The following is an 11,115-nucleotide window of genomic DNA, read 5'->3' as shown; positions in this document are numbered from 1 at the left end:
ATGTCAGTAAATGTGTAACAACTAACTTTCTAGAAGAGAAATAATTTGTAGTTTTGTCATTTCCTGTGGTGTAAATACTTTCACTGTGGCTGACTTCAAGCTACCGATGAGGTGTCAACCAACTTGCAAAATTCCTGAAAATTTAACAGTTGGCTCTCATGAATTCCTAAGAGGCAGAATGCTGCAGGTGACTCAGTCAAGCAGTGTCCAAATGCATTGGGAACGCTGGTTTGTTGGCTGTGGGATGCCCTGGGATTGATCTCAGAGATATGGGACATCATGTAGCAAACCCTGACAGAGTGGCACTTTTGGATCCAGTGTGTGTGTTATCCAAAAACTCAGGTTACCTTGAAAAATGATGTACTCTGGGAGAATCTGATCCAAAATATCCTGTTTAATTGTTGTCTTTGCCAAGTTGTGCAATTAGGGTCACTGAGGGCAGTCCAAGGGCATTTTAGAGACAAGGACCTCTCACAACTCTGCAGCTCTGGTGTAGACGGCTATGTTCAGCAAAGGCTGACCTCAGAGCAAAATAAGCAACCAGAATCAGACTTGGATGCCACCCTTTGTGGTGGATTTTGTTTAGGTTTACATCTGAAAAGCCACAGACTTTGAGGATGCCTGGGAAGTGTTTTCATTACCTATCACTTAAGGACATCTCTTATTTTTTTTATCTTCTCAAAATAGAAAGCTCTTTCCCAAGGAATTAATTTTCCCTTTTCATGTGTCTTGTCACGACAGCCATTCTGCTGACTGTTTTCTTTCTTAATGAATGTATTTTTGTTCTGTCTCTATATGTTTCCTATAATGATGAAAGATGATGTAAACTAGCTATTCTAGCAGAGCAAAGTAAATTTACATTGGGGGCTGCTGTTAAATTTGACCATGCCCTTCGACAAAGCCCAGTCAGTGAATGTGGGGTGAGAGGGCCAGGCCTTCCATGGAGCTGCTGAGAAGTGACCTTGCAACTCTCCCTCCTTGTTCAAGTGATATACAGCTTCCTCATTTAAAAGTTTTGGGACGAACCTCTCAACATTCAAAGACTTTTTCCACCTATTTTTTTGTTTGTTTTGTTTTTTTGGCGGCTGGCTGGTAAGGGGATCCGATCCCTTGACCTTGGTGTTACAAGACTGCACTCTAACCAAATGAGCTAACTGGCCAGTCTAAAAACTTTATCTTTTTTTTTTTTTTTATGATTATCTCAACAGATGGAGAAAAAATATTTAATAAAATTCAAAAATTATTCATGAATTCGTGATAAAAATATTTTCACCAACCAAGAAGAAGAAGATTTTTCATAATCTGGTAAAGTTTATATGTAAAATCCTATGGCAACTACCGTAGTCAATGATAAAATAATGAAGTCTTTTCCCCTAAGGTCAGGAAAGAGAAACGGATGTCTACAATCATCACTTCTGTTCCTGTACTGGAGTCCTTGCAGAGCAACAGGGCAATGCATATAAATAAAAGTTTTATAGATTAAAAAACGTAAATAAAATTAGTATTATTTGCTGATGACAATTTTGTATATGTAGAAAATTCCATAGTATATGAAAACAAACAATTTGCAATAAATAAGTGAACTTGACAATGTCTCTAGATGCAATACCAATAAGAAAATCAACTGTATTTCTTTTTTTATATATCTCTAAGTGAATATATTTTATTTTTTTAAAGATAATTTATTATACATATATGTGGGGTACAAAGTTGACTTTCAAAACTTGTGCACAATGTGTGATGGCTGGGTCAGGGTAGTTAGGTTTTTCATTATTACAACACGTGATCATTCTTTGTGTCCATTACCCAATATCTTGTAAACCCCTCTCCCTCTCTCCTCCCTTCCCCTTTTCTACCTCTAGTAACCACAGTTCTTTTCCCTCCTAAAAGTTCAACACATTATTGTGATTTTGTTGTTTCTTTCTCTCTCTCTCTTTATTATGTGTAAAAACTTTATCTTTTATTTTAAGTTTCTAAGATTCATTCATTCTTTAATTCATGTTACTGGGTACCTACTTTGTGTCAGAAGCTTTACCGCTTGATGAATGAGATATTGTATCTCTTGGGGTTCTTGTGTAACTAACAGGAAATAAATGGCATAAACAAAGGGTTTAACTGAAGAGAATGTAACAAAGGGACAATTTCCGGAACTGTGGGCAGCGTTGAAGAAACTCAACCAAAGCATGAAGATATGCCCATGGTGAAGTAACAATAGCAGGAAGCTGTTACTACCCCCTCGCCTAACGGTGCAAGAGGAGAGAACCTTGGAAGAGAGATTATGCTTAGAGGGAGAGCGAAGCAGAAAGGGGGTCTTTCTGATGTCCTGCCAGTGACTCCCATTTGCCAAACCCTACAGGAAGCCAAAGGATGGGAGAGGCAGGTGATGCAATCTGGGAGGACCAGTCTTTTAGGGTTTAGAACGGCATGGAAAAGGATGGATGATAGATCTCTGGGGGGATCCTCAGGTGATGGCCATTGGTGAATGACCAGCATTAATATCAGCCCTGCCCTTAAAGAGCTACAGTCTGGTGAGAATAATCATATGGGAAGGTCCACCAGGATGGTGGGGAGGTGGAGCCTTAGCCAGAAGGGTGTCTTGGCCTATGAAGGACTTGGGTGTGTGGAACTGAAGACCTCTCTAGACATCTATTGGCATATATCAATATGCATGAGGGGGTGGGTGAGAGGTGCAAAGGAGTAAGGAAGACGTTGGTATCTAAACTAGGGGTGACTGGCAATAGAGAAAAGGGTGGTGTCTGCTGGGTGAGAAGAAAAGCAGATGACACAAATTTTAAATAAATGAAGAGGTGGGTTGAACACGCTAATTATTCTGATTTGATCATCACACATTGTATACAGGTGTAGATTTTCAACTCTGTACCCCACAAATAAATATAATCAATTATGTTTTGATAAAAAAGATAATGAAAATAAAAAAATAAATGAAGAGGTGGGAGTCAGCAGGGGTCGACCATGAGCAGGTGGTGGCAGGCGGAATAGTAGGGTAATATTTACATCACTTGCAGCCTCTTTAAATGAATTAACAAATCATTTGGTTGGAGTAGGTAGTTCTTTGAATTTTGGCTAGAACCTGCCAAATGGTGGCAGTCTTCTGTAAACTGGCTATTGTTAGAAATTTCAGTAGAAAACTTTATATGGAGTTTAGGTCTGAGAGTTGAAGGTGAGGGCTTAAAATGTACAGTCTTCAACTCTGTACCCCACAGATATGTACAATTATCTATGTTACAGTAAGAAATAAATAAAACAAAAAATAAAAAGATCTTTTTAAAAAGTTAAAAAAAAGGAAGTGTATAGTCTTAGTATCCCTTACCATATTGTTAAGCTGTGCACACAATCTGAAAATAGCTGATAAAATAGCCTGGGAAAAAAATAAATAATTTAGGGGAAAAAATATATAACTTGGGATAGTGTCCATCCCAGTTTCAGGTCAGAGCTGGGAAGTTGGTAAACTTTGGAAGATAAAACATGTTCTCTTATGAAATAGTTCAGTCAATCCCTATTGATATCAATAGGAAAGGAGACCCAGACCTGTAAAAACAATGGATATCCCAGATGTATGTTTAAATCTAAGAATGTATATTTCCATCAGAAATGTCTTCATGGACATGAAGTGCCCAGTTCCTTGGAATCCATCTCCTGATTGGTACAAGGCAAGGTTTGGAACATCCTCTTTTTAGGGCAGAGTGGGCATGCCAATTAGCTAACTGTGGCTTGATAATACAACAAGCCACTTGACAGTCTATTCCCAGAAGAGAAGGGACTGTGGTTCAGATGCTGGCTGACCCAACTTGAGAGTGGTGGTAGGTCTGTTTAATGATATCTTAAAGATAAGTACAGAACAGAAATATGAATACCAGGGATAGATTTATATCCACAGAAATTATAACTGTGACAGAGACTTCTCCAAATTCGGTCCTGTGGATGGCACCTGCTGGGACAATGACTCATTTCTGTATGCCTGAGGTCAGGGGTATGGCCACGTTTCATGCACAACCAGAGTGACGATGAGTTGATTTGACAATGTCTCAATGACATACCAAAGCTGTGCCCCGTCATCTTCTTTGCTGGGAAGACAAGTCCAGATGTGTGTTAAAATTCTTACCATCATAAATATTATTATATTGGTTGTTAAACTCCTACCATAGTCAATGAAATCCTGGTTGCTGAGACCATGATACCATCTGGTGAGTCAAAGGAGAATTTTTGCATTTTCTTGCTATCATTAAGAAACATCTGTTCTCAGCACAATTTTCCCAGAGGTGTTTGGGTTTTTGGAGGGGTAACTTTTTCTTCTGTTATAATTTCAAACTTACAGAAATGCTGCAGGAAGAGTACAGAGAACGCATCTATGCCCTTTACCCAAATCCACCAATTATTCACATTTTGCTCTTTTTGATTTCTTATTCTAGGATTTATTTATGTATATGTATATTATATAAATGCATATATATATTACTTATTTCTGAACCATTGAGAGTAAATTGGACATTGTCTCTGTTTATTCCCAAACTAGTGTATATTTCCTAAGAAAAAAGTCATTGTCTTACACGTCATAATACGTACAATTACCAAAATCAGTCGTTTTAACTCTGTTACAATATTATTATCTAATCCATATTCCATATTCAAATGTCATCAATCGTCACAATAATGTCCCTTAAAGCTTTTTTTTTTCCAGTGTATAATCCAATTCAAGACCATGCATTGCATTTAGTTGTCTTACCTTTTGTTGGTGCCCGTCAGTCAAAGAACCAGGAACACACCTGTCATCACACACACGTGCTTCAGTTTCTGTATTAGACCCTGAGAAAAGCAGGTTGGATGCTGTTGCCTTTAATAGTGTTTGAATCTCAGATGTCACTTTCCAGAAACTGTTGAGAGTCAACTATGCATGTGCAGTTGGAGAGAGAGCCTTGTTTCTGAGTGTGTTTCTCCCTTCGTCAGCACCCTTCATGCTGACTCACCGTTTCCAGCAGCTCTGAGCATGCTTGACTGTGTGGCTGTGGGACTGGGGCCTGACAGAAGGATCTGGCTACACAGAGCTGGGACCTGGGAGCCCGGGTCTGCCCTCTCACTCCTGCTTATCGGCCACTTTTCTCGAAGTAAGACTTTCCATGGCTGACTTGCCTTTAGAGTTGATCCAGTTTGGTGGAAAGTCTTCAAGCAGTGCATTTGTGCATCCGTCTGCCCACTCTGCTGTCTGCAACTGCCCTGGGGGACCACAGGGCAGGGTCAGCCATTTTAGTGCAGTGTGGCCCCCTAGTGGCACATATTTGTATGTCCTGGGAAATGGACTGTAAAAACGGCAGAATCAGAATCTTAAAGCCATGTATTAGTTTGATAGGGATGTGAAAACAAAGTACCCTAGTCAGGGTGGCTTAAACAACAGAAATTTATTTCTTATAGTCTGGAGGATAGAAATCGAAGATCAAGGAGTCAGCAGGGTTGTTTACTCCCAGGCCTCTCTCCTTGACTTGTAGTTGGTCGCCTAATCTCTTGTCTTCACGTGGTCTTCCCTCTGTCTATGTCTGTGTCTCAATCTCTTTTTGCTGTAAGGGCAGCAGCCAGATTGGATTAGGGCCCACCCCAATGACCTCATTTTACCTTAATTGTCTCTTTAAGACCCTGTCTCCAAATACAGTCACATTCTGAGGGGGTTAGGGCTGCAACATATGACTGGGGGCGGGGCGGACATAATTGAGCCCATAACAAGCAGGAAGGAGACCTTAGAGATTCTTTATGTCAGACCCATCATTTTAGAAAACAGGCTGACTTGTTCAACGTCACACAACCAGCAGACAGCAGAGACCCAACAGGAACTCACGTCTCTGGAATACATGACTCTCTTTATTACCCTCTGTTTCTGTATGTAGCTTAAAGCAAACTCAGGATGTATTTTAACTGAGGAGTGGCTCAAAACTCTAGAGCATAAACTTGACCAAAAGGCAAAACAGCTATGCCGATTTTACTCAGGCTTTTTTTATATTTGCTCAGTGGAGAAAAATGTTAATTAAAAACTTGAAAAAGTTTTTTTCTATATTTAAACAATATAAATGGAAATAAGATACGATGAACATAAAACCTGTTATATTTCACTATTTTCTGATTTTTAGATACATTTTTATATGGCTATAGTCAACATGCATCTGGTATTTTGTTTTTCGGTTCACCTTCATGTTTGTCGTAGACATTTTCATTTATATCATAGCATATTCCCCATGATTAAAATTCTTCAGTGGTTATAGACCACTTTCTCCTATTGTTACTGCACTGTTTGCTAAACCATTTTCCTCTCTGTCCCTCTCTTTCTCTGCTATAAAGCAAGTAATATTTATTAAATGCCTACACTGAAAAGTGCTTAAGGTATCATACTTTTCATAAATGTTTTTCAGAATAATTTCAAACTTTCTAGCAAGAATTGCAAGAACAGTACAAATGACACCATATACCCTTTAACCAGATTCACTCCTTGTTAGTATTTTGCCCGATTTTCTTTCTCTTTTTCTCTCTCCGTACTTATTTTTATTTAGGTTTATATTTATATATGTAAGATGATTTTCAATTTTTTATTTTTCTGGAGTTACTAATTGCCTTGCTTTTTTTGTTGTTGTTTTTGTTGCTTATTTGTTTGCTATTTGTCTATGCACTTATTTTTAGTCTCCACTAACTTTCTAAGATAAATATGAATCCTCCCTCAATATTAATTTCTACATGTAAAAATGCAACAGTTAATTTCTGATTTCCATTTTTTTTTTTTCTTAGAGACTTAGATTAGAAGAAAGTCTTCGTGGCCAATGAACCCACATACTATAAGAAAAATAGAGCATAGTAATTTCAATGGTTGGTGCGAGTCCATATATATCCTAGCTCCAGCACTTTTTTTTTCCTTAAAAGATGACTGGTAGGGGATCTTAACCCTTGACTTGGTGTTGTCAGCACCACGCTCTGCCAAGTGCGCTAATGGGCCATCTCTACATAGGGATCCATACCTGTGGCCTTGGTGTTATCAGCACCGCACTCTCCCAAGTGAGCCATGGGCCGGCCCTTAGCTCCATCACTTTTAACAATGGCTAGTGCCAGCAGTAGAAGCAGGATTCTTACCTACCACCAACGTGTATATATGTATCCATAGTGCCCAGATATTGGTCTCAAGATCAGTTCTTTACCTAAAGAAAACAGAACTCCTTTGATGGAAGTCAATTCCATGTGTTGGGGCAGGAAAAAAAAGCAAATGCATCTAGAATATCTTGTATTTAGAAAGCAAAGATGCTTTTAAGAGCATTTGGGACAGTGCTAGAAGGACAAAAGAGCCAATCAATGGGACTCCCAATGACCATGTTGGAATAATGTGCACATTAAATGCCCTCATTAAAGATAATGCTTCATTAAGACAAATTGAGCCGATTAAAGACTGTCTTTATGATACTGATCAAAAGGCGAGTTAAAACAAAGTATTCTCAAAATATTTGTAAAGCAAAAGCAGAATGAATGTAATAGGTGATATTTAATTTTTACAAATCTTAAAAGTAGGAAAATGTTGACACACATGGACATTTTGTTTCTTCTGTGAAGCTTGCATGAGTGTGTAATGTGTAGATCTGTACCTTGTCTATCTGTTTAAATAGGAAAGAGTGAGTCCAGGAAATGCAGGATCACATGGGGACCGGAGAGGGGGGCAACGAGCACTCCAGTTCTCCTTTAACTGTGTAGGAGCTGCTGTGGATGCTGACTACACCCCTGTTTTAGTCCATTTGGGCTGCTATGACAAAATTCTGTAGACTGGATGGCTTAAACAACAGAAATTTATTTCTCACAGTTCCAGAGGCTGGAAGTCCAAGAACAAGGTGCTGGCAGATTTGGTGTCTGGTTCATAGATGTGGTCTTCATCCATAGATGGTCTCTTTTCGCTGTGTCCTCATGATGGTGGAAAGGGCAAATAGGCCTCCTCAGGCCTATTTTATAAGGGCACTAATCCCATTCAAGAGGGCTCTGCCCCCATGACCTAATCACTTCCCAATGACCCCACCTCCTAATAGTATCGCTTTGGGGGTTAGGTTTCAACATTTGATTTTTGGGGGTGGGAGGACACAAACATTCAGTCTCTAGCACCCACAAGCACTGAACATTTCCATGCTTGCTGGCCCATCTTCCCACTGCCAGTGGCTGTGTCTCTCCCTCAGTGCTGCATCTGGCCACTGGAGTCCATGAGGAGCCCATTTGGCCCCCACCTGTGGTGGGTCAGGAGTACAGAGAAGTTAACAGGCCTTGAGATCAGCCCTCGGCCGGTGGGAGTTGTGGGGAATCTCTTACTCCCTCACCTGTTGGGCTGGTTAAGTCTGCTGCGGTGCCCGCCTACAGCATCTCCCAGTCTCCTTTCCTCGAAGTGGTAACGTGCTTGATAAACACCCTGCTTTGCCTTCCCTGTCTCCCTCCCCACCTTCCTACTGGTGCTTCCTGGGATCGCCTCACAAATAAACTAGCTGCATTTTAATCCTTGTCTTGGGGTCTGTTTCTGGGGACCCCAAACTAAAATGACTGAGTAGAAGGGAAATTCAGCTGGGGATTAGCATCAAGTTGTCATGTTTTATAAACAGTTATAAACAGAATTCAAAGCAGGTTCCAAAGCCATGGAAAAGAGCAAACTCCACCAACTTAATCTCCTTTCTTTAGGAGATGAGAACCCTAGTAATGCTAGTAAAATTCTAACAAGAAATATTTACATTTTTAATAGCATCAGCAGATGGGGTCAGGATATCATGATAGCACCATTGTCCTGGCACAGGACAATATAAATTATATAAATCTTAGTGATCTATACTTTTGGGGAAAAACATTTTTTCTTCTTCTTCTTCTTTTTTTTGACCGGTAAGGGGATCGCAGCCCTCAGCACGGTGTGGTCCGCACCACACTCAGCCAGTGAGCGCACCGTCCATCCCTATGTAAGATCCAAACCTGCCGCCTCAGTGCTACCAGCGCCGCACTCTCCCTAGTGAGCCATGGTGCCGGCCCGAAAAACATTTTTTCAAAAAAAACCCAAACAAAAACTGAAGTGAAGAGAGATTTAGAAATCCCTTGCTGCAACAACTAAAACTTTGTTATAAAATGGGTCTTAGTCTGATGACCAATGGCTTGAGTTGTAATTACCTTGGACCACACAACAATGTTCCATGTTGGGACCAAAAGCTAATCAGTCAACATTCCAAATTCAGTATCTGGAGATCCTTTTCTCTGAAGTCATTCAGTTTCTCTAGAAAATGATCTCAAATCTTCTGCCCGGGGAAATACAAGCCAAGTGATCAGCATCTCGGGAGCAAACTGGTGTATAAAAAACAGGGAAGGTACCGCTCACCCTCCACTATGCATCTGCTCCCTTAGTCCCCTTGTTTTTAATATTGCCTCATCTCTGCCCTTGGCTGTGCCCGGTGACCTTGAACTCAGGACCTCTCTGATTCAATTTCATCAGAGGATAACTTCCAGGTCACCTGTCATGATGGGGGCTGGTCAGTTGCCCGGCTGTGCATAAATGAAGTGGAGATCTGAAATTCCACCTGCTCCTTGTCCAGATGCTCTGCAAACCTCTGGTTTTTCAGCTCTGCCTTGCACCGCACCTTCTAAAATATCTCGTGCACCCAATTCCTGAGCTTTTCTGAGATTGTCTAGCATGAACCAGCTTGGTTTTCTTTCCTATTCCCCTCTGTGGGCGCCTTGGTTTCACTCCACTCTGCTAAGGCAGTCACCACACCGCTAAGGCAGTCACCACTGATCTACCTCTGTTCAGCCTTCTGAAAGTTTGTTGACAAATCTTGTCCACAGTAATCTTTCGTTTGTTCTTTTTGTGGAGGTTTTATCTTTAAAAGAAAAAAAGTTCTTGCTGTCATTTTTGGTGGGGCTTGGGAGAAGTAGAGATAATGCCCTTGTTCAGTGCAGTCCACCTGACTGGAAGGACAGCCCTCCTCTGAGCTTTCCTTTTTGGGACCCCTGTTGCCCGTGCCCGGAATGTAAGCCTCACCACGTGTGGGGAGCACGTGGCTCACTCTGCCGCTTCTCACACCTCCTGTTCACGCTGTTCTCTCCGTCTAGAATTCTGACTTGTTAGCCTACCTACACACTACTCACTGCTGTTTCTTTGATAGAACCACAGCATTTTGCTAAAATCTCTGTTTTAGAATTTACGTTGGATTTTCTTGTATTTTAATTAGTTGGGTATGAATTTGTCTCCTGCACCCTGAGGTCAGTGACTTGACCTTGTTTACTATTTAACTCTCTGAGACTATGCTTTGTGAGTACATATTTTCTAAGTGGCTTTTCCACTTGATTAAATTGAAATAATATTTTTTCTTTTGTTGTTTCTGGAATATATTTTTCTCAAATGGAATTATTATGTGTGGTAGATTGAGTTGTTGGTCCCAATTCTTCACTCCAGTGTGAGACTGTTACACACCCACACACTTGCCATGGCCTCAGGGTGGGCCATCCTTCTTCCTTGCCTCTTTTTAAAATTTAATCTTAATTTTTGTGCATGTCATCTTTCCACAGGGGCTGTACTAATCTTCTTGTTCCAATCTTAGCACACGTGCTGCTGAAGCTAGCACTTCCTGCCTCTTGACTTGGTGCAATTTGCTTTGACCGAATTGGGATGTTAGTGGACAGGATGCAAATAGAGACCTGGGATGACCTTGTGTGGCTGGGTTAGCTCTTGTGCTTCTGTCATTGCTAGTTCAGAAGGATGAGGGCATTTGGAGCAGAGCTGCTCCAGCTGATCAGAAGACCCGCAGCTGGAAGAAGAGCTATCCAGCTAACCTGGGGACTTGGGAGTGTAGTGATAAACATTTGTTGTACGGCACTTAGTTTTGGGGGCAGTTAGTTCTGTAGCAATATCTGACTGATACATGATGTCAAAGGGAAAGAATGATTTTGTAACTCTTGTTATATGTTGGTTTTGCTCTCTAGGGACCCTGAAATCAATTTGCTGTGCCATCGACATGGTATATGTGTACCTAGAAAAAATACTTATGTGGTTCTTCTTGATGTGACCATAAAATCTAAATAGCTTAAGGAGGAAAGTAGAACATTAACCACACCACCAGCACAACT

General features: G+C 40.7%; 1 pseudogene; it reads right to left on the bottom strand.

Moving 5' to 3' along the window:
* Nucleotides 1-10,516: 10,516 nt before the first annotated feature.
* LOC134365588 (U6 spliceosomal RNA) lies at nucleotides 10,517-10,613 on the bottom strand (annotated as a pseudogene).
* Nucleotides 10,614-11,115: the final 502 nt, after the last annotated feature.

The sequence above is a fragment of the Cynocephalus volans genome, chromosome 1 (genome assembly GCF_027409185.1).
Source record: "Cynocephalus volans isolate mCynVol1 chromosome 1, mCynVol1.pri, whole genome shotgun sequence".
NCBI classification, from domain to species: Eukaryota; Metazoa; Chordata; class Mammalia; order Dermoptera; family Cynocephalidae; genus Cynocephalus; species Cynocephalus volans.
This window is presented reverse-complemented; position numbering and strand designations above follow the sequence as displayed.